Genomic DNA, 6,321 nt, shown 5'->3' with positions numbered 1-6,321 from the left:
GGCATCTGTCAGAACCTGAGTATCCTCCCGGCCCTGCTGAGATTCTGCACGTCCCTGTGAATAAATGCACGGCTCTATCCGCCTGCCTGGAGAGGTACTAATGAGGCCCCAGCTGTCTGCTCTGCAAACTCCAGCTGTGTCTGCTAAGCTGCTAAAAAGGTCAGGGTGGATGTGCGGGGTGAGGGAGCATCGGAACCTAGCAGGACCTAGGATCAATGCAGTCCTGCTGCCTCCCTGCCCAGTGCTTTGTCCAGAGGGCAACTGCTGTGCAAGGTTGAGTGCCGAAATGAGGACAGGACGGAGGTGCCTCTGGTTGGGGGATCAGCAAAGAGGCAGAGGTGGAGGAAACTTCTTGGTTCTCCTCCAACTGTGTGCATGTGGCTGGATGTCTGACTGGGGAGCCAGGGGCCTCACTTGTCCTGTAACTCCAAGAATCCTGCTTGGAAGGTGAATTCCTGGGTAAGTGTTTAAACACGATTCACAAAACAGGCTTCAGGCGACTGAAGGACGGCCTTCTCCATGCTCCGTGTGGCACAAAGAAGGCTGCTCTGTCCTCTTCTGGCTTCTGATAGACCCCAGTGGCGTTGTTGGTGCACTTGTCCTGCCTGGAGCAGGCAGAAAATTGTCCTCCGGGAGGTTTCTTCAGGCCTGTGTTGAAATGGGCTGGTCGGAAGGGCTGGCTGCCTGGGGAAGAACAGGGTGGGGACCCGATGGCTGCAATTCCTCTGCCTCGGAAGGAACATGCTGTCCAGGTGCTGCCCTGTGCTGTCAAGCCCAGCCCGGTTTCTCCCTCGTACAGAGAGGAGGCTGTTTTGGCCCTTCCTGTTTTTTAATCCTCCCTTCAGACTTGGCCGGGGAAGCTGCACTTTCGACATATTCTTGTCTGAGTCAGCAAGGAGCAGCGGGGCCACTGGCTGTGGGGCTTGTGGTGGAGTCGGAAGCACTTGCCTGCCCCACCAGGTTCGGTTTGAGCCCAGCCCCGGGGTCGGGACCCAGCAGTGGCAAACAGAGACTTGGGTTTTCACCCTGACCTTGGGGCAGGTAGTTTGCACTTCTCTGATGTTCCTTCCCCTGCCGGCAGCCTTTGAGGCAGGCACAGTCCTTGCCTACGCTTCACAGCCCCTTGCACCGTGGGCTCCTGGGCTCTGCTCAGCGCTGCTGCGTGTGAGAAACCTTAGGTGGAAGCATCAGGTACGGCCATCAGGCTCCTCGGCTTCCTACGGTGTTTCAGGACAGGCTGGGTGGTTGGCTTTCCCTGGGAGGAGACTTTGGAGCTTGTTTTCCACGGCCCACGCTGTCCTGGTGGTGCCCCGCTGCCTTGGAGCCACGCAGCCGGGCTCGGGCCCTCGTCTGCCTCCCGGCTTCCCAGGAACACGCTCTGGGGACAGGCAGGAGCTTTCCAGCAGCTTTATGCAACGCTGTCTGAATCACACGATAAACAAGTCCAAACCCTATTATTAGACTTTGGAAACTGCTGCCTTAGAGACAGGTTTGCTTATAAATACCCATTATTTTCTCTCCGGCTCTTCGCTAGGGAAGCTGGCAAGAAAAAAGGGATCTTTGCTTCTGCAGAGTCTGCCTGCCCCTGCTGTTGTTGTTGCTCCTTCCTACCTGAGCTCGTCCTCCTCCCTGTCCCAGCCTCCCAGGCTCTGTCTGTGCTGAGAGGAGCTCGTACCCCAAAGTGGGATCGAAGTTGGGTTTCAGGGCTGCAGCCTCGCGGCGGCGCGGCAGGCTCACCCTGCTCAGGTCACCCTGCGAGGGGCGCAGGAGGGCTCGTGGCTGGAGCAGGCTCCTTCCCTCCGCATCCTTGGGTTCGTCTCCCTAGGGTCAGTGCTTCGGCACCGAGATCTGCCATCGGTGGAGAAGTTTGGAGCATGTGTGTGCGCTTGTCGAATTCCTGGGCAGGTTGGAGCACTGCCCGGCTGCGGGAGAGCCCCCCGTAGAGCCCGTGGTGTGCTTGCCAGATTTTTTACAGACGTTTAAACCGACGCGCTGCCGATGGTAAATCCAGGCGGGGTGGGAGACGGAGGTGCTGAATGGGCAGGGAGTGAGGAAATTCTCGATGCTGCCCCACCGTGCTGAGAGCTTTCCTGCTCAGGGATTGCTGATCATCCCTTAGCTTCCTTGCACAAGAGACGCGAAGCAGACCCAGGGCCTTCTGGCAAAGCGAGGCTCTATTCCTACAGCAACCCAGAAAACCGTCCTGCCTCATTTCTGGATCACGTTTTCCCTAGAGAGTTTGTACACATTGACAGGCAATCCGTGTCGGTAAGGAAAATGAATGATTAATTGCTTCCTTTCGATTAGGCTCCCTGTCCTCTACCTTGCAGAATTTGCTGACGCACTGTTTCTGGCGCTCCAAAACAAACAGTTCTCCTCGCACGGGGCTGGTGCAGAACCCAAGGCCTGTCCTGGTCTTTCCCAGCAAGAGCAGGCCTGGAGATGGGAGCCACTGGGCAGGAAGAAGCGCAGTCCTCGTCCACTTCTGGGGCCATTTATTGGGGTGCCGTAGGCAGGGATGTGAGTAATCTGATTTCTACATTGTGTGAGAATTTGGAGAGCAAGGCAGAGCTGCTAACCAGACTCTTCATTTATTTATTTATTTATTCTTTTTTTTGGCATCACAAAAACTCCCTGGGGTTTCGGCCACAGCCTCTGTTTCATAGTACTTGGGCAGGGAGGTATTTTCTTCTAAACACAGGCAAAGAAAAGGAGACAAGGTGCGTGCCAAGAGATGGAGCGCTAATAGGGCTGCCTCTTAAATGTCAGCCGTGGTCTGACGTGCCTGCTGCATGAATGATTTACGGGAACAGCGGCGTGTGTGTGTCTGAGCTTTTGGTGTGAGAGTGGCTGTGATGTCTGTGAGAGTGGGATGGCACTAGAGCTGTGTTATAACCCCAAAAAGCCTCGTTTTCAATCTGTTTCTCTGCCAGTCACCACTTAGGGTGCTCCAGTTACACCAGTAAAAGGCTGTGCGTTTCAGTGTAGCTTGCTGGTGAGTTCCCAGCTGCGTTTCTGTGGGCTTTGTACCTAGCAGTGGGCTGATGAAAACTGCTGGTGTGCGTTTGCGCTTGGTCTTCGCGCCCCAAAAAGCTTTGGCCAGTTCTCTATCAGCTGGTAGAAATATTGGTGGTGCTCGGAGAGTAACTACCGCTGTGGGAAGCTGATGCAGGCAAAAATGGAGTGGTTGAACCTCTTGAAGCAACTCCTCGCAGAAGAGGGCAGACCAGGGGCTGGCATCTCCTCCAGAGGAGCTGGGTTCAGTTTCCAGCCCAGCTGGGGCACTTGCAGCTTCTGGCCATCTGCTCAAATTCCACATCCACCCTTGCTGGCCGGGGCAGCGAGGTGTGAGGAGAGCCCTGCCCTCTTTACCCTGGTGAACTGCCTGAATGTTTTCGGCTTACCCTGCAGACAACCTCTGGGATGCTTTTGGTTGTGATCAGAGCCCTTGAGCAGCTCGGACCTCCAGTAGCACCTTCCAAAAACACGGGTGACAAACGTCCTCGCCGTGTTCAGTAAGCCTGGTGTGCCTGCTGGCTTGTCAGGGCACCTCCTCTGTGCCAGATCCGCCTCCAGCAACAGGGAGGATGCGCCGACTTTTCCCAGTCAACCAGTCAATATTTGTTCTTCCACACAAGCTGTTAAAACGCTGCTGCTCTCTTGTTTTGCTATTTGTTTCTCCTGTCTTGCTGGAATATTGCCCCAGAGTCTCCCACGTTGGCAGCCCGTTCGTGTAGCAGGGACACGTGGGCGTTCGTGGGAGGCGAGGCTGGGGGAGCTCCCAGTGGCTGCCAGGTCATGTTGTCATTTTCTGTCGTGTATGGAGCGTGTTCCAGCCCATCTGTTTCACGAAAGGCTGGAGTTGGGGAAGAGAAAGCCACGGGAGCATTTATTCAGTCCTAAGGTGAAGTCTTGCTTCCACTAAGATTCATGAGAAAACTCCTTGTGTCTCTCATGAGTTTATTTGCACCCCGTGTTCCCAGGATGAGGGCATCCTGGGCCTCCTGGGGCCATTCTCACCTCCCCAGGTTCCCGTCTGCCTTTCTGTCTCTGTCCCTGCAGTCCTGGCGTTCCCCGCGCCTCCGGGGAAGCACCCTGTAACAGTAAGTGGACGTACAAGAAAAAGTGAGACAGCGTCTGGTGGGAACGTGGGCTCAGCCAGTGTCAGGGGCACCCGGGGAGCCCGGTCACCTCTGGCCTTTGGTGCCACCCCAGGGCACAGTTTGCTGAGACCGAGGGGTCAGGGCGGATCAGGACCGGCCAGCTCGGCACGTATACAACAGGGGCGCTTCTGGCTGCGTTGCTCTGTCCTCTGTGTGTGCTGTGGCTGTGCTCAGGTGGGCTCTGGTGAGGACAATCCACGCTTGCGTTACTTATTTGCAGCATCAAGGCATCGAGGATGCTCTCTAGCAATAGCTTTTGGGGAATCCTGATAGAAAACCTTGCCCGAAGCCCAGTCCTCATTGATTCTGTGTGTGTGCATCACTTGGATACAGCTTGCGTGTAACGTAAGCTGGAGTTTTGCCACTGCAAGTCCTTGGCCTAGCAGTCCTCTCTCTTTATTTTCAATTATTTCCATTTCCTCGTTATTGCAGTTTCCTATAACCTCAAAGCATTTCTTAAGAGAAGAATGACATTTGCTGCCCTGCCTCTCAGTACACTTGCTGCTGCCTTTCTGGTTCGCTAACAAGAAGCCCGAAGATCTTCACTGTGCAAATTACTTTGTCAAAGAACTTGGCTCCATTAAGAAACTTCTCTCCTCCGCTAGCAGGGGAAGGCAGCACGGTCCTTAATTGCGTTCTGCAGCGTAGCCAAGTGAAATCTATCTTTATGCCCTCGGAGCTGAAGCCAAAACCATACCCCTGCTGGTCCCTCGTGCTCTGCAGCTCCTGACCGAGTGAGCCTGCTTCCAAGGGCTCATCCCTCCCGAGATTTATAACCAGGGGGGAGGTTGGCTCCAGGGAGAGCATTTAAAGCTCTTGTGTGTCAGCCCTGCATTGGGTTGAAGGGCGATTTGTGCTGGTTCTCTTGGTTTAGAGTCCAGGTAGACAAGACTGGAAGGAGGTTTAGGGAGAGGGAGCCTCTGCCCCGGGCTGTTCTCCAACCCGTTTCTAGCTGGCCTGCACGTCTGTGGAGTTGGCTACGTCCAGGTCCCTGGCTTGTGATTAAAGGCAGCGAGCTCCCTCAGGTCTAGAGTTTACGATGCGACCTTCCTCTGTGGTACTGGCTTTAGGTATAAACACACACCATGGTCTCCCTTTTGTCTGGAGCCCCCAGGTTTCTGCTAAGCACCCGGGGCTCCTTGTCCTTTGCCCAGCCTTGTTATCGGCCCCCAGCTGCAGTCTTGGGACTCGGACCATGAGCTCGGGGTGGCTGTGCCTTGGTTCTGTGTCTGTGTGGGGCTTCCAGTCCTGGGTGGCCCCACCTCAGTCCTGGGAGAGAAGGAATTCATGGCTAAGGTGCTCACCTGCTGGATTAGTCTCTCTTGGTGGTGGTTGTTTGCTCCATTCCTACCAGTTTGAGTTAGCTGGCCTCTGCCCTGCCCTGCTTTCCACTTCTAACTATCTGTGAGAAGTTTATTCAGAATCACAGCTGGAGAATTGTTACCCCCGCTGATGGAGTCAGAAGAACAGACTGCACGGTGTGGACAACAGGAGAATAAACTCTAGGAAAGGTCTGAAGAGAGCCCTGGAAACAGTGTGGAAGAGCACAGAGCCTTTTCAGGTACTGTTTACTCCCTTGCAGGGGAGAGAGGGGATTAAAACTCCTCTGTCCCCAAAGACAGGTTGTTGTGGATTGGTCTCTCAGTAGTGAAACGGGGAATATCTTCCCCTAAACCTGTCAGAATATTACGGCCCCAGTTAGCCTGAATTTTCAGAACCAGAGGAGGAACATTTGCAGCAGCTGTAGGGCAAAGTGAAACAGCCACTGCTGGGGCAGCTGTGGGGTACACAGCTCTCCTCTTGCACAACCGCTGCTGCTTTGTCCACTTTATTCCAGAGAGCTTCTATACCGCAGCCCTGGGAGCAGTTCCACAAGGTGGAAAATCGCTCTCCAAACCTTTCTTCCCTTCAGCTCCCCAGGCAACATGGGGCAGGTCGGTCTGGTTGGAGGGGAACGGATTCTCCAGCTCTTGCAGGTGTACAGCGTAGGGCAGAAACTCACGAACACTGCGGCAGGTTTTCCTTTAAGGCAGGTTTTTGGGTGATTCCATTCCTTTGGCTGATGACAGTTTACAGAGAGTAAGTGGAATTTTTCAGGCGATTTTCGGTTGACTTGCCGTGTGATTAATGAGCAGTTGTGAGCACACAAATAATAGTG

General features: G+C 54.5%; 1 long non-coding RNA gene across 1 annotated transcript in view; it reads left to right on the top strand.

Moving 5' to 3' along the window:
- The first annotated feature begins 3,796 nt into the window (after window positions 1–3,796).
- The window catches only part of LOC118177918, a 50,057-nt gene continuing 47,532 nt past the window's right edge, over window positions 3,797–6,321 (top strand). Inside the window, exon 1 of the long non-coding RNA XR_004755970.1 lies at window positions 3,797–4,103. This is a non-coding gene — a long non-coding RNA (uncharacterized LOC118177918). The remainder of the gene's footprint in view (window positions 4,104–6,321) is intronic.

The sequence above is a fragment of the Oxyura jamaicensis genome, chromosome 24 (genome assembly GCF_011077185.1).
Source record: "Oxyura jamaicensis isolate SHBP4307 breed ruddy duck chromosome 24, BPBGC_Ojam_1.0, whole genome shotgun sequence".
Taxonomy (NCBI): domain Eukaryota; kingdom Metazoa; phylum Chordata; class Aves; order Anseriformes; family Anatidae; genus Oxyura; species Oxyura jamaicensis.
Note: the sequence above shows the minus strand (reverse complement) of the source record. Positions and strands in the feature narration are given on the sequence as shown.